Source organism: Oncorhynchus kisutch, unplaced genomic scaffold (genome assembly GCF_002021735.2).
Source record: "Oncorhynchus kisutch isolate 150728-3 unplaced genomic scaffold, Okis_V2 scaffold3988, whole genome shotgun sequence".
Classification (NCBI taxonomy): domain Eukaryota; kingdom Metazoa; phylum Chordata; class Actinopteri; order Salmoniformes; family Salmonidae; genus Oncorhynchus; species Oncorhynchus kisutch.
This window is the reverse complement of record NW_022265933.1, coordinates 86,128-108,156: the sequence shown is the minus strand read 5'-3', so window position 1 is coordinate 108,156 and position 22,029 is coordinate 86,128. Positions and strand designations below refer to the sequence as shown.

At 48.7% G+C, this 22,029-nt stretch overlaps 1 pseudogene; it reads right to left on the bottom strand.

Annotated features, from left to right (window-relative positions):
- The window catches only part of LOC116372981 (CCR4-NOT transcription complex subunit 4-like), a 44,476-nt pseudogene that overhangs the window by 5,564 nt on the left and 16,883 nt on the right, over nucleotides 1-22,029 (bottom strand).

Sequence of the window (22,029 nt, the reverse complement as noted above, 5' to 3'; positions counted from 1 at the left end):
TGACATCACAACACCCCATACTGACATCACAATACCCCATACTGACATCACAACACCCCATACTGACATCACAGCACCCCATACTGACATCACAATACCCCATACTGACATCACAACACCCCATACTGACATCACAACACCCCATACTGACATCACAACACCCCATACTGACATCACAGCACCCCATACTGACATCACAACACCCCATACTGACATCACAACACCCCATACTGACATCACAACACCCCATACTGACATCACAACACCCCATAATGACAAAGCAACACCCCATACTGACATCACAACCCCCCATAATGACATCACAACCCCCCATAATGACATCACAACCCCCCATAATGACATCACAACCCCCCATAATGACATCACAACACCCCATACTGACATCACAACCCCCCATAATGACATCACAACCCCCCATAATGACATCACAACCCCCCATAATGACATCACAACACCCCATACTGACATCACAACACCCCATACTGACATCACAACACCCCATACTGACATCACAACACCCCATACTGACATCACAACACCCCATAATGACATCACAACCCCCCATAATGACATCACAACCCCCCATAATGACATCACAACCCCCCATAATGACATCACAACCCCCCATAATGACATCACAACACCCCATACTGACATCACAACACCCCATACTGACATCACAACACCCCATACTGACATCACAACACCCCATACTGACATCACAATACCCCATACTGACATCACAACACCCCATAATGACAAAGCAAACAGGATTTATTCTTTTTTTTTTGTGCAAATTAATAAAAATAAAAATGTATTATTTGCATAAGGATTCAGACCCTTTGGCTCTCTGGTTCCCTGAGATGCAAGGATTCAGACCCTTTGGCTCTCTGGTTCCCTGAGATGCAAGGATTCAGACCCTTTGGCTCTCTGGTTCCCTGAGATGCAAGGATTCAGACCCTTTGCTATGAGACTTGAAATTGAGTTCAGGTGCATCCTGTTTCCATTGATCATCCTTGAGATGTTTTTCAACTTGGAGTCCACCTGTGGTAAATTCAATTGACCAGGGAGGTGACCAAGAACCCGATGGTCACTCTGACAGAGCTCCAGAGTTCCTCTGTGGAGATCGGAGAAACTTCCAGAAAAGACAACCACCTCTGCAGCACTCCACCAATCAGGACTTTATGGTAGAGTGGCCAGACGGAAGCCACTCCTCAGTAAAAAGCACATGAGTGCCCACTTAGACTTTGCCAAAAGGCACCTAAAAGAACACTTGACCATGAGAAACAACATTGTCTGAGAATGGCCACCAAATGGCAACACACCACACGCTTCCTATATAGCATTTAGGTTACTAAATTGCCAGACAGGCCATCTCAGGGAACCAGAGAGCCAGACAGGCCATCTCAGGGAACCAGACAGGCCATCTCAGGGAACCAGACAGGCCATCTCAGGGAACCAGACAGGCCATCTCAGGGAACCAGACAGGCCATCTCAGGGAACCAGACAGGCCATCTCAGGGAACCAGACAGGCCATCTCAGGGAACCAGACAGGCCATCTCAGGGAACCAGAGAGGCCATCTCAGGGAACCAGAGAGGCCATCTCAGGGAACCAGACAGGCCATCTCAGGGAACCAGAGAGCCGGACAGGCCATCTCAGGGAACCAGAGAGCCGGACAGGCCATCTCAGGGAACCAGAGAGCCGGACAGGCCATCTCAGGGAACCAGAGAGCCGGACAGGCCATCTCAGGGAACCAGAGAGCAAGACAGGCCATCTCAGGGAACCAGAGAGCCAGACAGGCCATCTCAGGGAACCAGAAAAGCAGACAGGCCACCAGACAGGCCATCTCAGGGAACCAGAGAGCCAAACAGGCCATCTCAGGGAACACCTCAGAGCGAAACTAGGCAGACATCATCCTAGAGAAGAACGCCAAGAAGGTGTCATTGAACTCTCTGTCTGCAGCAAACACAACACAGAGGAGAGAGTGAGAACTGACCCTTAGAAACATTCATCTAACTGAATCATAATGCTGTTGTAAGATGGGCTGGGGGATTTGGGGAGTTGGGAGGGAGGGTAGTAATGTCTGCCAAAAAGCTCAGTGGCTCGCTGTGAACTATGACTTGATAGTCAGAGCACACGCAACATACAACACCGCACACAACAACGAGAGGCTGTCAGTTTAAAAGCACCTGCTTTCAAAATGGAGACTGTTGGAGGATGGGCTGTACAGTTGTCTGCAGTGCACAATGATCTAGATTCATCTCAGTGGCTGGATGTGGTATATTCATCTCAGTGTGGTATATTCACCTCAGTGTCTGGATGTGGTATATTCATCTCAGTGTGGTATATTCACCTCAGTGTCTGGATGTGGTATATTCACCTCAGTGTCTGGATGTGGTATATTCATCTCAGTGTCTGGATGGGGTATATTCATCTCAGTGTCTGGATGGGGTATATTCATCTCAGTGTCTGGATGGGGTATATTCATCTCAGTGTCTGGATGTGGTATATTCATCTCAGTGTGGTATATTCACCTCCGTGTCTGGATGTGGTATATTCACCTCAGTGTCTGGATGTGGTATATTCATCTCAGTGTCTGGATGGGGTATATTCATCTCAGTGTCTGGATGGGGTATATTCATCTCAGTGTCTGGATGGGGTATATTCATCTCAGTGTCTGGATGGGGTATATTCATCTCAGTGTCTGGATGTGGTATATTCATCTCAGTGTCTGGATGTGGTATATTCATCTCAGTGTCTGGATGTGGTATATTCATCTCAGTGTCTGGATGTGGTATATTCATCTCAGTGTCTGGATGTGGTATATTCATCTCAGTGTCTGGATGTGGTATATTCATCTCAGTGTCTGGATGTGGTATATTCATCAGTGTCTGGATGTGGTATATTCATCTCAGTGTGGTATATTCATCTCAGTGTCTGGATGTGGTATATTCACCTCAGTGTCTGGATGTGGTATATTCACCTCAGTGTGGTATATTCATCTCAGTGTCTGGATGTGGTATATTCACCTCAGTGTGGTATATTCATCTCAGTGTCTGGATGTGGTATATTCACCTCAGTGTGGTATATTCATCTCAGTGGCTGGATGTGGTATATTCACCTCAGTGTTTGGATGTGGTATATTCACCTCAGTGTCTGGATGTGGTATATTCACCTCAGTGTCTGGATGTGGTACATTCACCTCAGTGTCTGGATGTGGTATATTCATCTCAGTGTCTGGATGTGGTATATTCACATCAGTGTGGTATATTCACCTCAGTGTTTGGATGTGGTATATTCACCTCAGTGTCTGGATGTGGTATATTCACCTCAGTGTCTGGATGTGGTATATTCACCTCAGTGTCTGGATGGGGTATATTCACCTCAGTGTGGTATATTCACCTCAGTGTCTGGATGTGGTATATTCATGTCAGTGTCTGGATGTGGTATATTCACCTCAGTGTCTGGATGTGGTATATTCATCTCAGTGTCTGGATGTGGTATATTCATCTCAGTGTCTGGATGTGGTATATTCACCTCAGTGTCTGGATGTGGTATATTCACCTCAGTGTCTGGATGTGGTATATTCATCTCAGTGTGGTATATTCACCTCAGTGTCTGGATGTAGTATATTCATCTCAGTGTCTGGATGTGGTATATTAATCTCAGTGTGGTATATTCACCTCAGTGTCTGGATGTGGTATATTCACCTCAGTGTCTGGATGTGGTATATTCACCTCAGTGTCTGGATGTGGTATATTCATCTCAGTGTCTGGATGTGGTATATTCACCTCAGTGTCTGGATGTGGTATATTCACCTCAGTGTCTGGATGTGGTATATTCACCTCAGTGTGGTATATTCACCTCAGTGTCTGGATGTGGTATATTCACCTCAGTGTCTGGATGTGGTATATTCACCTCAGTGTCTGGATGTGGTATATTCATCTCAGTGTCTGGATGTGGTATATTCACCTCAGTGTCTGGATGTGGTATATTCACCTCAGTGTCTGGATGTGGTATATTCACCTCAGTGTGGTATATTCACCTCAGTGTCTGGATGGGGTATATTCACCTCCGTGTCTAGATGGGGTATATTCATCTCAGTGTCTGGATGGGGTATATTCATCTCAGTGTCTGGATGGGGTATATTCACCTCAGTGTCTGGATGGGGTATATTCACCTCAGTGTCTGGATGGGGTATATTCACCTCAGTGTGGTATATTCACCTCAGTGTCTGGATGTAGTATATTCATCTCAGTGTCTGGATGTGGTATATTAATCTCAGTGTGGTATATTCACCTCAGTGTCTGGATGTGGTATATTCATCTCAGTGTCTGGATGTGGTATATTCACCTCAGTGTCTGGATGTGGTATATTCACCTCAGTGTCTGGATGTGGTATATTCACCTCAGTGTGGTATATTCACCTCAGTGTCTGGATGGGGTATATTCACCTCCGTGTCTAGATGGGGTATATTCATCTCAGTGTCTGGATGGGGTATATTCACCTCAGTGTCTGGATGGGGTATATTCACCTCAGTGTCTGGATGGGGTATATTCACCTCAGTGTCTGGATGGGGTATATTCACCTCAGTGTCTGGATGGGGTATATTCACCTCAGTGTCTGGATGGGGTATATTCACCTCAGTGTCTGGATGGGGTATATTCACCTCAGTGTCTGGATGGGGTATATTCACCTCAGTGTCTGGATGGGGTATATTCACCTCAGTGTCTGGATGGGGTATATTCACCTCAGTGTCTGGATGGGGTATATTCACCTCAGTGTCTGGATGGGGTATATTCACCTCAGTGTCTGGATGGGGTATATTCACCTCAGTACATAAATAAAGGCCAGTCCAGTTTGACAAATATAATGAAGTATAATGTCTAAAGGCTTGATTCTGTTGACATTCTCCAGACACCGTTCAGATTAGACGGTCTCAAGACCAGAGAGTGAAGGTCAGTGCCTGTCACGCAGAGCACATGGCCCACCTTGAAGTGCCTGTGGCTCTGAGTACATGGCCCACCTTGAAGTGCCTGTGGCTCAGAGTACATGGCCCACCTTGAAGTGCCTGTGGCTCAGAGCACATGGCCCACCTTGAAGTGCCTGTGGCTCAGAGCACATGGCCCACCTTGAAGTGCCTGTCGCTCAGAGTACATGGCCCACCTTGAAGTGTCTGTCACTCAGAGCACATGGCCCACCTTGAAGTGCCTGTGGCTCAGAGCACATGGCCCACCTTGAAGTGCCTGTCACTCAGAGCACATGGCCCACCTTGAAGTGCCTGTCACTCAGAGCACATGGCCCACCTTGAAGTGCCTGTCGCTCAGAGCACATGGCCCACCTTGAAGTGTCTGTCACTCAGAGCACATGGCCCACCTTGAAGTGCCTGTCACTCAGAGCACATGGCCCACCTTGAAGTGCCTGTCACTCAGAGCACATGGCCCACCTTGAAGTTCCTGTCACTCAGAGCACATGGCCCACCTTGAAGTGCCTGTCACTCAGAGCACATGGCCCACCTTGAAGTGCCTGTCACTCAGAGCACATGGCCCACCTTGAAGTGTCTGTCACTCAGAGCACATGGCCCACCTTGAATCTCAGTAGAAAGGGGTCAGCATTTTGACCATCATCTTCACTGTTTAAAACCTGGGTGTCTTATATTTTACAAAGCGTCTTCCCTTGTTTCCTAGCCACAATATGACCATGGAAATAAAGCATGATCATTACACAGGTGCACCTTATGCTGGGGGACAAAAATATGCAGTGTGCTGTATGGGATACACTCTGGGTGTTTCTGAGTCAGTGTAGGGAAGAGTGTGCTGTATGGGATACACTCTGGGTGTTTCTGAGTCAGTGTAGGGAAGAGTGTGCTATATGGGATACACTCTGGGTGTTTCTGAGTCAGTGTATGGAAGAGTGTGCTATATGGGATACACTCTGGGTGTTTCTGAGTCAGTGTAGGGAAGAGTGTGCTATATGGGATACACTCTGGGTGTTTCTGAGTCAGTGTAGGGAAGAGTGTGCTATATGGGATACACTCTGGGTGTTTCTGAGTCAGTGTATGGAAGAGTGTGCTATATGGGATACACTCTGGGTGTTTCTGAGTCAGTGTAGGGAAGAGTGTGCTATATGGGATACACTCTGGGTGTTTCTGAGTCAGTGTAGGGAAGAGTGTGCTATATGGGATACACTCTGGGTGTTTCTGAGTCAGTGTAGGGAAGAGTGTGCTATATGGGATACACTCTGGGTGTTTCTGAGTCAGTGTAGGGAAGAGTGTGCTATATGGGATGCACTCTGGGTGTTTGAGTCGGTGTGTCGTGTCCTGACCAAAAACACACTTTTAGATTTAGACCTCAATCTTGTCTCCCATATCTCCATCAGTGGAGGGAGAGAGAAGTCAGGGAAGGAGAGGGAGGGTGCTTGGCCTCAGTCTCCCTGACTGACGTATTTGGGAGGAGATGAAAGGAGGGGAGAGGAGGAGGAGGAGATCGGAAGGGGAGGAGAGCAGAGGGAAGAGGAGAGGAGGAGAGTGAAAGGGAGGAGAGTGGAGAAGAGGAGAGGAGTGGAGAAGGGGAGTGGAGTGGAGAAGGGGAGAGGAGAGGAGGAGATCGGAAGGGAGGAGAGTGGAGAAGGGGAGAGGAGCGGAGGAGAGCCGAGGGAAGAGGAGAAGATCGGAAGGGAGAAGAGTGGAGAAGGGGAGAGGAGGAGATCAGAAGGGAGAAGAGTAGAGAAGGGGAGAAGAGTAGAGAAGGGGAGAGGAGCAGGGGAGAGGAGCGGAGGAGAGCAGAGAAGGGGAGAGGAGAAGATCAGAAGGGAGGAGAGTAGAGAAGGGGAGAGAAGGAGATCAGAAGGGGAGAGCAGAAGGGAGGAGAGTAGAGAAGGGGAGAGGAGAAGGGGAGAGGAGCGGAGGAGAGCCGAGGAGGGGAGGAGCAGCTGAGGTAAACGGAAAAGCGAAGAGGAGCCGCACTCACTTGTCAGCCTCACAGGATGAACGACCCAGAACCAGGGCTGACCCCAAACGGCCTGGTCACAAGTTGTTCTACACTATATAGGGAACAAGTGCTATTTGAGATACAGCCCTAGGCTGGGGGGGGGTGATGACATTGTTTTCTGGGCAGCCATCCAGAGAGCAGAGGTGGGTCAGCAACAGCCAAACAAAGAGCTGATGGACGAATGAGGAGCGAGAGAGGTGGTGGCTCTGATAAACGTGTTTATTGCTGTTCTTCAAACAGGAAGAGGTCGTTCAGGTCCGAGACCATGGTCTGATTCCTAAACTGGTCAGACAGATCTGACTCGTCCTGGGAGGATTACGTTGTCGGTCAGTCAGAGAGAAAGATGGATTGTAAAAATGGTTTGCAGTCAATGTAGGAGCTCAACTACCTAACCAAAGGCATTTAGATTCTTTGATCAATTTGCTAAATATTATTATTATTATTATTATATAATTATTATTATACATGATTTCAAAGCTATGTAGCCAAACAGTGATGCAAAATCCGTACATATGACCCTGGAATTAACATCCTATGACATCTTCTATACTGTTGGCTGACTGGGTGAGTCTGTTCTGTTCTGATGGTCATTCCAGCCACGACACTACACTAGGGTATTCATGTGCTGCCACCCAGTGGTTCTCTCGCTCATGTTTACCCTATTACCTACCCACAATGCAATGCAATTCAATGACCTCATGGGATTGTTTGTGGACAAAAAAACAACAACAAAAGAGAGCTGCAGGGTTGGGTTTTTCCCAGTCATAACTACCACGGACAGCTTTTCCCAGTCATAACTACCACTGGCAGCGTTCCATGTCTCCATTAGAAACACGGACAGCTGTTCCCAGTCATAACTACCACGGACAGCTGTTCCCAGTCATAACTACCACGGGCAGCTGTTCCCAGTCATAACTACCACGGGCAGCTGTTCCCAGTCATAACTACCACTGGCAGCGTTCCATGTCTCCATTATAAACACGGACAGCTGTTCCCAGTCATAACTACCACGGACAGCTGTTCCCAGTCATAACTACCACTGGCAGCTGTTCCCAGTCATAACTACCACGGGCAGCTGTTCCCAGTCATAACTACCACTGGCAGCTGTTCCCAGTCACCACTGGCAGCTGTTCCCAGTCATAACTACCACTGGCAGCGTTCCATGTCTCCATTATAAACACGGACAGCTGTTCCCAGTCATAACTACCACTGGCAGCTGTTCCCAGTCATAACTACCACTGGCAGCTGTTCCCAGTCATAACTACCACGGACAGCTGTTCCCAGTCATAACTACCACTGGCAGCTGTTCCCAGTCATAACTACCACTGGCAGCTGTTCCCAGTCATAACTACCACGGGCAGCTGTTCCCAGTCATAACTACCACTGGCAGCGTTCCATGTCTCCATTATAAACACGGACAGCTTTTCCCAGTCATAACTACCACGGGCAGCTGTTCCCAGTCATAACTACCACTGGCAGCTGTTCCCAGTCATAACTACCACTGGCAGCTGTTCCCAGTCATAACTACCACTGGCAGCGTTCCATGTCTCCATTATAAACACTGACAGCTTTTCCCAGTCATAACTACCACGGGCAGCTGTTCCCAGTCATAACTACCACTGGCAGCTGTTCCCAGTCATAACTACCACTGGCAGCGTTCCATGTCTCCATTATAAACACTGACAGCTGTTCCCAGTCATAACTACCACTGGCAGCTGTTCCCAGTCATAACTACCACTGGCAGCGTTCCATGTCTCCATTATAAACACTGACAGCTGTTCCCAGTCATAACTACCACTGGCAGCTGTTCCCAGTCATAACTACCACGGGCAGCTTTTCCCAGTCATAACTACCACGGGCAGCTTTTCCCAGTCATAACTACCACTGGCAGCTGTTCCCCGTCATAACTACCACGGACAGCTGTTCCCAGTCAAAACTACCACTGGCAGCTGTTCCCAGTCATAACTACCACTGGCAGCTGTTCCCAGTCATAACTACCACTGGCAGCGTTCCATGTCCCCATTATAAACAGCTTGGATCCCGGATGCTTATTGACTAAGTATATAGCACTACATGCATCTATACCACTGTTTATTTCATACATTATCCCCAAGTCATTCTCGCTGACTATATTTCATACATTATCCCAAAGTCCTTCTGACTAGTTAAATACATTATCCCCAAGTCATTCTCACTGACTATATTTCATACATTATCCCAAAGTCCTTCTGACTAGTTAATAAATACATTATCCTTCAGTTCTTCTTACTGACGATATTTCATACATTATTCCGAAGTCCTCATTGACTATATTTTATACATTATACCCAAGTCCTCTCCACTTAGTCTGTACTGGGAGTCTGGACTGTATCGTGTTCTCTCTCTACTTAGTCTGTACTGGGAGTCTGGACTGTATCATGTTATGGGAGATGGGAGAACCTTTCCGAAGCACTCCACCAATCAGGTCTTAATGGGAGTGGCCAGACGCCAGCCACTCTTCAGTAAAAGGCACATGACAGCCCGCTTGGAGTTTCCCCAAAAGGCACCTAAAGAGTCTCAGACCATGAGAAGCAAGATTCTCTGGTCTATAAAACCAAGATTGAACGCTTTGGCCTGAATGCCAAAGGAAACCTGGCACCATCCCTACGGTGAAGCATGGTGGTGGCAGCATCATGTCTGGAGGAAACCTGGCACCATCACTACGGTGAAGCATGGTGGTGGCAGCATCATGTCTGGAGGAAACCTGGCACCATCCCTACGGTGAAGCATGGTGGTGGCAGCATCATGCTGTGGGGATGTTTTTCAGCGGCAGGGACTAGTAGACTAGACAGGATTTAGGGAAAGATGAATGGAGCAAATACCCAAGAAGACTCGCGGCTGTAATCACTGCCAAGGATGCCTCAAAGTACTGTGTAAAGGGTCTGAATACTTATGTAATGTAAGAATATGTATGTAAGAAATTAGCAAACATTTCTAAAATCCCGTTTTTGCTTTGTCATTATGGGGCATTGTGATGTCATTATGGGGTATTGTGATGTCATTATGGGGTATTGTGAGGCCATTATGGGGTATTGTGAGGCCATTATGGGGTATTGTGAGGCCATTATGGGGTATTGTGAGGCCATTATGGGGTATTGTGAGGTCATTATGGGGTATTGTGATGTCATTATGGGGTATTGTGATGTCATTATGGGGTATTGTGATGTCATTATGGGGTATTGTGATGTCATTATGGGGTATTGTGATGTCATTATGGGGTATTGTGATGTCATTAGGGTGTATTGTGATGTCATTATGGTGTATTGTGATGTCATTATGGGGTATTGTGATGTCATTATGGGGTATTGTGATGTCATTATGGGGTATTGTGATGTCATTATGGGGTATTGTGATGTCATTATGGGGTATTGTGATGTCATTATGGGGTATTGTGATGTCATTATCGGGTATTGTGATGTCATTATGGGGTATTGTGAGGTAGATTGATGAGGGGAAAACATTTATTTAATCCTGTAACGTAACAAAATGTGGAAAAAAACATCAAGGCGTCTGAATACTTTCTGAATGCACATTATTATGGTATGCATTACCTACTTTCTGAACGCTCTGTATACATTATTATGGTATGCATTACCTACTTTCTGAACGCTCTGTATACATTATTATGGTATGCATTACCTACTTTCTGAACGCTCTGTATACATTATTATGGTATGTATTACCTACTTTCTGAACGCTCTGTATACATTATTATGGTATGCATTACCTACTTTCTGAACGCTCTGTATACATTATTATGGTATGCATTACCTACTTTCTGAACGCTCTGTATACATTATTATGGTATGCATTACCTACTTTCTGAACGCTCTGTATACATTATTATGGTATGCATTACCTACTTTCTGAACGCTCTGTATACATTATTATGGTATGCATTACCTACTTTCTGAACGCTCTGTATACATTATTATGGTATGCATTACCTACTTTCTGAACGCTCTGTATACATTATTATGGTATGCATTACCTACTTTCTGAACGCTCTGTATACATTATTATGGTATGCATTACCTACTTTCTGAACGCTCTGTATACATTATTATGGTATGCATTACCTACTTTCTGAACGCTCTGTATACATTATTATGGTATGCATTACCTACTTTCTGAACGCTCTGTATACATTATTATGGTATGCATTACCTACTTTCTGAACGCTCTGTATACATTATTATGGTATGCATTACCTACTTTCTGAACGCTCTGTATACATTATTATGGTATGCATTACCTACTTTCTGAACGCTCTGTATACATTATTATGGTATGCATTACCTACTTTCTGAACGCTCTGTATACATTATTATGGTATGTGTTACCTGCTTTCTGAACGCTCTGTATACATTATTATGGTATGTGTTACCTACTTTCTGAACGCTCTGTATACATTATTATGGTATGTGTTACCTGTCGTGGCGATGCCTCCCAGCCCTGTACTGGGCAGCATCAGGTCCAGGAAGCTGCCGTGTTGTGACACCGTACGGTTGCCGCCGAAGTGCGTCGTGAAGTTATTTCGGTTCGGGGCAGACGTCATCCAGGGGTGACGGCTGGTCTGTGATGAAGACGATGATGATGAAGGCGGCTGTCCTGGGAAGCTGAAGGAGTTATAGACAGCCCGTTGTGGAGGGTGGTGTTGATGCATCTGGGAGAAGCAGTGATTACTAGAGAGCCCGGAGATGGGCCCAGAGAAGAAGTGGTTACGGGGTATCAGTTCTCCAGGGGGACCAGGAGCAGCTTTGGTGGCGACGGAGGAGAGGAGTGAGTGGTGGTGGTGGGGGGGGAAGGGACCTGGGGAGATGGAGAGGGACGGGAGGCTGTCCTGAACGCTGAGCTCCTTCTCTATCAGGTCCTCCAGGGCTTTACGCGTGATGTCGAAAGGATCGAATCCCAAGTCATCTTCTGACGTCTGCTGTTTGGATGAGCCGAAGCCGAAGGCTGCCTGCCAGTCTGTTGAGGACGATACTGGGATGGAATCTGGAGGAGGAGAGGGAGGAAGAAAGAGATAGATATCAGTGATGTCAAATTTAACTGAAAAAGCTTTTAAAATGCCTATAATTAATACACACGCGACAGTGGCCGGGCCGCCTCGCGACAGTGGCCGGGCCGCCTCGCGACAGTGGCCGGGCCGCCTCGCGACAGCAGCCGGGCCACTTCGTCACCGGCTAGACATTTGGACAGTGTTGTCCACCCGGACTCTCAAACCCCCAGTAAAATCAATTAGATTACATGATCAAAAAGAGTATAGATCTCGCATTTATAACGTACACAGATACAAAAAGATATACTTGTCGTTTATATTGATTTCCCACTGTACCTGAAGTGAAGAGGCTGTGTGGTTGGGGTGCAGTGGGCCAGGTGTCGTGGTTGTTATGTGTGGAGGTGCTGGGGAACCCACGGAGGCTACTGGGGATGGGGTTAGGATGGCGATAGTTACTATTGTCTGAGAACAGAGACTGGGACTCGGCGGCAGCCCCCTGAAAGGGAGACCGGGTAGTCACACTGATGGGAACCACTTGGCTGGCTTTGGAGAAACCAGGAGGGCCGGAGAGGACAGGAGGGGGCGACGGAGAGTCACTGTCTGGGAGCTGAGGGGAGAGAGAGAGAGAGGGGGAGAGAGGGAGGGATTAGCGAGGAGAGAGAGAGAGAGATGAGGGAGGAGAGAGAGATGAGGGAGGAGAGAGAGAGATGAGGGAGGAGAGAGAGATGAGGGAGGAGAGAGAGATGAGGGAGGAGAGAGAGATGAGGGAGGAGAGAGAGATGAGGGAGGAGAGAGAGATGAGGGAGGAGAGAGAGATGAGGGAGGAGAGAGAGAGGAGGGAGGAGAGAGAGATGAGGGAGGAGAGAGAGAGAAGGGAGGAGAGAGAGATGAGGGAGGAGAGAGAGATGAGGGAGGAGAGAGAGAGAAGGGAGGAGAGAGAGATGAGGGAGGAGAGAGAGAGATGAGGGAGGAGAGAGAGATGAGGGAGGAGAGAGAGATGAGGGAGGAGAGAGAGATGAGGGAGGAGAGAGAGATGAGGGAGGAGAGAGAGATGAGGGAGGAGAGAGAGAGATGAGGGAGGAGAGAGAGATGAGGGAGGAGAGAGAGATGAGGGAGGAGAGAGAGATGAGGGAGGAGAGAGAGATGAGGGAGGAGAGAGAGATGAGGGAGGAGAGAGAGATGAGGGAGGAGAGAGAGATGAGGGAGGAGAGAGAGATGAGGGAGGAGAGAGAGATGAGGGAGGAGAGAGAGATGAGGGAGGAGAGAGAGATGAGGGAGGAGAGAGAGAGAAGGGAGGAGAGAGAGATGAGGGAGGAGAGAGAGATGAGGGAGGAGAGAGAGATGAGGGAGGAGGGAGAGATGAGGGAGGAGAGAGAGATGAGGGAGGAGAGAGAGAGAGGGAGGAGAGAGAGAGAGGGAGGAGAGAGAGAGGGAGGAGAGAGAGATGGAGGAGAGAGAGAGAAGGGAGGAGAGAGAGAGAAGGGAGGAGAGAGAGATGGAGGAGAGAGAGAGAAGGGAGGAGAGAGAGATGGAGGAGAGAGAGAGAAGGGAGGAGAGAGAGAGAAGGGAGGAGAGAGAGAGAAGGGAGGAGAGAGAGATGAGGGAGGAGAGAGAGATGAGGGAGGAGAGAGAGAGAAGGGAGGAGAGAGAGAGAAGGGAGGAGAGAGAGAGAAGGGAGGAGAGAGAGAGAAGGGAGGAGAGAGAGATGAGGGAGGAGAGAGAGAGAAGGGAGGAGAGAGAGATGAGGGAGGAGAGAGAGAGAAGGGAGGAGAGAGAGAGAAGGGAGGAGAGAGAGAGAAGGGAGGAGAGAGAGAGAAGGGAGGAGAGAGAGATGAGGGAGGAGAGAGAGAGAAGGGAGGAGAGAGAGAGAAGGGAGGAGAGAGAGATGAGGGAGGAGAGAGAGAAGGGAGGAGAGAGAGAGAAGGGAGGAGAGAGAGATGAGGGAGGAGAGAGAGATGAGGGAGGAGAGAGAGAGAAGGGAGGAGAGAGAGAGAAGGAGGAGAGAGAGATGAGGGAGGAGAGAGAGATGAGGGAGGAGAGAGAGAGAAGGGAGGAGAGAGAGAGATGAGGGAGGAGAGAGAGATGAGGGAGGAGGGAGAGATGAGGGAGGAGAGAGAGATGAGGGAGGAGAGAGAGAGAAGGGAGGAGAGAGAGATGAGGGAGGAGAGAGAGATGAGGGAGGAGAGAGAGATGAGGGAGGAGAGAGAGAAGGGAGGAGAGAGAGATGAGGGAGGAGAGAGAGAAGGGAGGAGAGAGAGATGAGGAGGAGAGAGAGAGAGAAGGGAGGAGAGAGAGAGAAGGGAGGAGAGAGAGATGAGGGAGAGAGAGAGATGAGGGAGGAGAGAGAGAGAGAAGGGAGGAGAGAGAGAGAAGGGAGGAGAGAGAGATGAGGGAGGAGAGAGAGAGAAGGGAGGAGAGAGAGATGAGGGAGGAGAGAGAGATGAGGGAGGAGAGAGAGAGAAGGGAGGAGAGAGAGAGAACAATAATATTAGAATGAATAAACCAACACTGATTAGTTGTTTTTTTATGAAGAATAATACTGACCAATGTGTAACAGCTTTTCAATCAAGATGTCTAGGAAGCAACAGATAGCTGCAGATTCCCATCTACCAAGTCTAAGGTCGAATAAAGACCATCTTGGCATAACATTTCCTAGCCCCTGAAAACTCTCCCATGTTCTCCATCTTACCAGGTTGTGACGTTCAGAGGAGTCCCCATGTTGTGTGTCCCTGCCCCTGGTGACGTCTGGCAGAGCGTCCCTGGGGCTGAAAGACACAGCAGCCCTGTTAGAACAACCATGGTGTGGAGAGGATGACCAGAGATTAAATTACACTACCAATAGGATGTGGACACCTGCTCGTCCAACATGTCATTCCATCACCATGAGCATTAATATGGAGTTGGTCCCCTCTTTGCTGCTATAACAGCCTCCACTCTTCTGGGAAGGCTTTCCACTAGATGTTGGAACATTGCTGCTATAACAGATAACAGCCACGCCAGTAAACGAGAGATAGCAGCCACGCCAGTAGACGAGAGATAGCAGCCACGCCAGTAGACGAGAGATAGCAGCCACGCCAGTAGACGAGAGAGAGCAGCCACGCCAGTAGACGAGAGAGAGCAGCCACGCCAGTAGACGAGAGAGAGCAGCCACGCCAGTAGACGAGAGAGAGCAGCCACGCCAGTAGACGAGAGAGAACAGCCACGCCAGTAGACGAGAGAGAACAGCCACGCCAGTAGACGAGAGAGAACAGCCACGCCAGTAGACGAGAGAGAACAGCCACGCAGTAGACGAGAGAGAAACAGCCACGCCAGTAGACGAGAGAGAACAGCCACGCAGTAGACGAGAGAGAACAGCCACGCAGTAGACGAGAGAGAACAGCCACGCCAGTAGACGAGAGAGAACAGCCACGCCAGTAGACGGAGAGAACAGCCACGCCAGTAGACGAGAGAGAACAGCCACGCCAGTAGACGAGAGAGAACAGCCACGCAGTAGACGAGAGAGAACAGCCACGCCAGTAGACGAGAGAGAACAGCCACGCCAGTAGACGAGAGAGAACAGCCACGCCAGTAGACGAGAGAGAACAGCCACGCCAGTAGACGAGAGAGAACAGCCACGCCAGTAGACGAGAGAGAACAGCCACGCCAGTAGACGAGAGAGAACAGCCACGCCAGTAGACGAGAGAGAACAGCCACGCCAGTAGACGAGAGAGAACAGCCACGCCAGTAGACGAGAGAGAACAGCCACGCCAGTAGACGAGAGAGAACAGCCACGCCAGTAGACGAGAGAGAACAGCCACGCCAGTAGACGAGAGAGAACAGCCACGCCAGTAGACGAGAGAGAACAGCCACGCCAGTAGACGAGAGAGAACAGCCACGCAGTAGACGAGAGAGAACAGCCACGCCAGTAGACGAGAGAGAACAGCCACGCCAGTAGACGAGAGAGAACAGCCACGCCAGTAGACGAGAGAGAACAGCCACGCCAGTAGACGAGAGAGAACAGCCACGCCAGTAGACGAGAGAGACAGCCACGCCAGTAGACGAGAGAGAACAGCCACGCCAGTAGACGAGAGAGAACAGCCACGCCAGTAGACGAGAGGAACAGCCACGCCAGTAGACGAGAGAGAACAGCCACGCCAGTAGACGAGATGAGAACAGCCACGCCAGTAGACGAGAGAGAACAGCCACGCCAGTAGAGAGAGAGAACAGCCACGCCAGTAGACGAGAGAGAACAGCCACGCCAGTAGACGAGAGAGAACAGCCACGCCAGTAGCGAGAGAGAGAACAGCCACGCAGTAGACGAGAGAGAACAGCCCACGCCAGTAGACGAGAGAGAACAGCCACGCCAGTAGACGAGAGAGAACAGCCCACGCCAGTAGACGAGAGAGAACAGCCACGCCAGTAGACGAGAGAGAACAGCCACGCCAGTAGACGAGAGAGAACAGCCACGCCAGTAGACGAGAGAGGGAACAGCCACGCCAGTAGACGAGAGAGAACAGCCACGCCAGTAGACGAGAGAGAACAGCCAAGCCAGTAGACGAGAGAACAGCCACGCCAGTAGACGAGAGAGAACAGCCACGCCAGTAGACGAGAGAGAGAACAGCCACGCCAGTAGACGAGGAGAGAACAGCCACGCCAAGTAGACGAGAGAGAGAACAGCCACGCCAGTAGACGAGAGAGAGAACAGCCACGCCAGTAGACGAGAGAGAACAGCCACGCCAGTAGACGAGAGAGAACAGCCACACCAGTAGACGAGAGAGAACAGCCACACCAGTAGACGAGAGAGAACAGCCACACCAGTAGACGAGAGAGAACAGCCACACCAGTAGACGAGAGAGAACAGCCACACCAGTAGACGAGAGAGAACAGCCACACCAGTAGACGAGAGAGAACAGCCACACCAGTAGACGAGAGAGAACAGCCACACAGTAGACGAGAGAGAACAGCCACACCAGTAGACGAGAGAGAACAGCCACACCAGTAGACGAGAGAGAACAGCCACACCAGTAGACGAGAGAGAACAGCCACACCAGTAGACGAGAGAGAACAGCCACACCAGTAGACGAGAGAGAAAACAGCCACACCAGTAGACGAGAGAGAACAGCCACACCAGTAGACGAGATGAGAAACAGCCACACCAGTAGACGAGAGAGAGAACAGCCACACCAGTAGACGAGAGAGAGAACAGCCACACCAGTAGACGAGAGAGAACAGCCACACCAGTAGACGAGAGAGAACAGCCACACCAGTAGACGAGAGAGAACAGCCACACCAGTAGACGAGAGAGAACAGCCACACCAGTAGACGAGAGAGAACAGCCACACCAGTAGACGAGAGAACAGCCACACCAGTAGACGAGAGAGAACAGCCCACACCAGTAGACGAGAGAGAACAGCCACACCAGTAGACGAGAGAGAACAGCCACACCAGTAGACGAGAGAGAACAGCAGAGTAACCAGTAGAGATAACCAGTAAAATTCTACTTCTCATGTCAGTCATTGTTCTTTGTGTGAAAACATTTCAATGGCGCCTTTAGATAAGAAGCTGTGTGTAAAATGGTTGGGGAGTTCATGTCAGTGGATGGTTGTTAAAGACTGATACACACAAACGGAGCGATGGAGCGCCGTAGACCAGCGCCGTGCAACATTTTAGCTACTCAAAATTGTTTGAGTGAAGTGTGTACCGCCATTTTACCTTGGGGGGTCACGGCTGAGGAGAAGGGCGAGAGGCCAGTCACAGAGCCCAGGCCAAGGTCACGTTCTGGTCCGTCCGGTGTCATGTGGCCAACGTCACGTTCTGGTCCGTCCGGTGTCATGTGTTCAGAGTCCAAGCCGCCACCGTTCAGCGGTGGGCTCTTACTGTGCTCCGATAGACCATTGGTCGTCGTCCCCGTGGGTTGTAACGTTGGCCACACGTCTTGTCCATGACTGTTGTTACTGTTGGATCTGTAGAGAAGGGGAGAGAGCGGGAAGGGGGAAGGAAGAAGAGAGAAAGAAGGAATAGTGAGTAACTGGGGGGAAGAGAAGGGAGACGAATGTAACACGAGTCGATCTCAGCTCTTCAAAAGACATCAGTCAAGTGTCAGGTATCAAAATGGATTCCAGGATAGTGTTTACCTCTAAAGAGCTTAGCCTACCTCTGTAAAGAGCAGGGTTTAGAGCTCTTAGCCTACCTCTGTAAAGAGCAGGGTTTAGAGCTCCTAGCCTACCTCTGTAAAGAGCAGGGTTTAGAGCTCCTAGCCTACCTCTGTAAAGAGCAGGGTTTAGAGCTCCTAGCCTACCTCTGTAAAGAGCAGGGTCTAGAGCTCTTAGCCTACCTCTGTAAAGGTTTAGAGCTCTGAGCCTACCTCTGTAAAGGTTTAGAGCTCTTAGCCTACCTCTGTAAAGAGCAGGGTTTAGAGCTCTGAGGCTACCTCTGTAAAGGTTTAGAGCTCTTAGCCTACCTCTGTAAAGGTTTAGAGCTCTTAGCCTACCTCTGTAAAGGTTTAGAGCTCTTAGCCTACCTCTGTAAAGAGCAGGGTTTAGAGCTCTTAGCCTACCTCTGTAAAGAGCAGGGTTTAGAGCTCTTAGCCTACCTCTGTAAAGAGCAGGGTTTAGAGCTCTTAGCCTACCTCTGTAAAGGTTTAGAGCGCTTAGCCTACCTCTGTAAAGAGCAGGGTTTAGAGCTCTTAGCCTGCCTCTGTAAAGGTTTAGAGCCCTTAGCCTACCTCTGTAAAGAGCAGGGTTTAGAGCTCTTAGCCTACCTCTGTAAAGAGCAGGGTCTAGAGCTCTTAGCCTACCTCTGTAAAGAGCAGGGTCTAGAGCTCTTAGCCTACCTCTGTAAAGAGCAGGGTCTAGAGCTCTTAGCCTACCTCTGTAAAGAGCAGGGTCTAGAGCTCTTAGCCTACCTCTGTAAAGAGCAGGGTCTAGAGCTCTTGGCCTACCTCTGTAAAGAGCAGGGTTTAGAGCTCTTGGCCTACCTCTGTAAAGAGCAGGGTTTAGAGCTCTTGGCCTACCTCTGTAAAGAGCAGGGTTTAGAGCTCTTGGCCTACCTCTGTAAAGAGCAGGGTTTAGAGCTCTTAGCCTACCTCTGTAAAGAGCAGGGTTTAGAGCGCTTAGCCTACCTCTGTAAAGAGCAGGGTTTAGAGCCCTTAGCCTACCTCTGTAAAGAGCAGGGTTTAGAGCTCTGAGCCTACCTCTGTAAAGGTTTAGAGCTCTTAGCCTACCTCTGTAAAGAGCAGGGTTTAGAGCTCTTAGCCTACCTCTGTAAAGAGCAAGGTTTAGAGCGCTTAGCCTACCTCTGTAAAGAGCAAGGTTTAGAGCGCTTAGCCTACCTCTGTAAAGAGCAGGGTTTAGAGCTCTTAGCCTACCTCTGTAAAGGTTTAGAGCTCTTAGCCTACCTCTGTAAAGAGCAGGGTTTAGAGTCCTTAGCCTGCCTCTGTAAAGGTTTAGAGCTCTTAGCCTACCTCTGTAAAGGTTTAGAGCTCTTAGCCTGCCTCTGTAAAGGTTTAGAGCTCTTAGCCTAACTCTGTAAAGAGCAGGGTTTAGAGCCCTTAGCCTACCTCTATAAAGAGCAGGGTTTAGAGCCCTTAGCCTACCTCTGTAAAGAGCAGGGTTTAGAGCTCTTAGCCTACCTCTGTAAAGAGCAGGGTTTAGAGCTCTTAGCCTACCTCTGTAAAGAGCAGGGTTTAGAGCTCTTAGCCTACCTCTGCAAAGAGCTGGGTTTAGAGCTCTTGGTCGTCTCCCCTCCTGAGGTCTGGGTGGTAAAGCTGGGGTTCTGGTACAGATCCTGTAACAGCCTCTGCTCATACTCTTGATGCTTCCCTGCCTGACAGACGACACAGAGCAACACAAAGGATCACGTTAGGAAGATAAAAACCTGCTGTGACGTCAACACCACTACAATCTTGGGACTCCATTTCAATTCTCCTAGTTCATCGCATCCCATCTATTCGTCTCCTTCTCAAGCATTATTGGAGGAGAAGTTCCCAGGTCCCTCAAACCTTCCCACAATGTGTTTTGAGAAGGAGGTAGGAGATAGCAGGGTTTCCTTTCCTAAGTATTGAAATTGGTCATCTTACCTGCATCTCCTCTTTAGTGAAGCTGGCCGCATCGTCCCCCAGCTCGTGTAGATACATGCAGTCAGGTTTGGGACACCCCATGCTCTTCAGAAAGTAGCTGCAGTATTTCGTCGTCCCTAAGGAAGCCTGTAGAACACAACGACAGCTCGTTAGCTGCAGTACTTTGTCGTCCCTAAAGAAGCCTGTAGAACAACGACAGTTCGTTAGCTGCAGTATTTCGGCGTCCCTAAAGAAGCCCGTAGAACAACGACAGCTCGTTAGCTGCAGTATTTCGTCGTCCCTAAGGAAGCCCGTAGAACACAACGACAGCTCGTTAGCTGCAGTATTTCGTCGTCCCTAAAGAAGCCCGTAGAACACAACGACAGTTCGTTAGGTCAAACTATGCACGAGATATCCACATGTACAACACGCTTGGCAATAATTCCCCAAGACAGGGATTGATTGAACGAGTAGAAAAGAGAAACGCCTTCATTTAGTCAAGTTCAAGTTAAACCCCTTTTCAAACCGAGATGAAAAGTCGCTAAAGCCTCAGGATAAACCTCTCCTCTTACCTGCTTTGGCATTCAATCACGGACATTCTATTGTTGTTGTCTGATATCAAACTTGTCATTATGAAAAAGTATAAACACAAATGGCACGACGACATCTCGGGCCAGTCTGGCCCAACCCGTCTGGACGAGACGTTTCGGGCCAGTCTGGCCCAACCCGTCTGGACGAGACGTTTCGGGCCAGTCTGGCCCAACCCGTCTGGGCGAGACGTTTCGGGCCAGTCTGGCCCAACCCGTCTGGGCGAGACGTTTCGGGCCAGTCTGGCCCAACCAACAATGCTACACGATATTTTTTCGCACCCATATAGAAATCGGTTTAAAAATGTATTCAGGATATGTTAACTAAAAGCAACTTTTATAGACAATGCTTTTTATCTTGTTAGCTAGCTATCCAGCTGGCTAGCCAGCTCATATAATTACCAGAACATATCTGACAACACTTTTTATTCACCATGACAACGATACCAACAACAGGGTCCAAGTTGAACGTCTCTTTCTCCTTGCCGGCTAAGCAGTGGCTATATTAAAAAGGTGAATGCCGACAAGAAAAAGAAAAAATGGGGCTGTTTGAAAAGAAGATTTAAAAACATCACACAATTGTTATTACAGCCAACACACAATAAATCCTGTGTGAAAGGTGTAGAAATTGACATCAGAGAAGCGGACATTTCAAATGTTAATCTAATATGGAGATGCTTATTGTTTTGTCCTGTGCCCAGACTAGAGATGCTTATTGTTTTGTCCTGTGCCCAGACTAGAGATGCTTATTGTTTTGTCCTGTGCCCAGACTAGAGATGCTTATTGTTTTGTCCTGTGCCCAGACTAGAGATGCTTATGGTTTTGTCCTGTGCCCAGACTAGAGATGCTTATGGTTTTGTCCTGTGCCCAGACTAGATGTACATACCGTGGTATATTTTCCCAAACTTACCTTCAGTGTTCTGCCGTCTACTACTAGGTTGTTGACACACTGTATTGCTCTGAGGGCGTCTTCTGAGCGGATGTAAGTGACATAGGCACTGGCACTGGGACCCTTGGGGGGACAAGACCAAGACAATCAATGGATCAATCAATGTGTTAATCAATCAATGTACTTTATGTATTTCCATTGTACTGGTGTTATTATATTGTGTTAGTAATACATTTCTAATGCACTCCATCAACCAACCAAACGCCATCAATTTAAACTACAACATTACTGTCAATCATCCTCGCCCACTAGGACGTTCCCACCCCCCCTCATACCTGTGAGCCGGCGTATGAGGTGCTGTTGTTGATGACTACTTTATGGACCTTCCCAAACTTCACAAAATACTCGGGTCTCTTTAGAATCTGGGACGGACGGAGAAAACAGAGGGGCTGTTGGGAAATGTAGT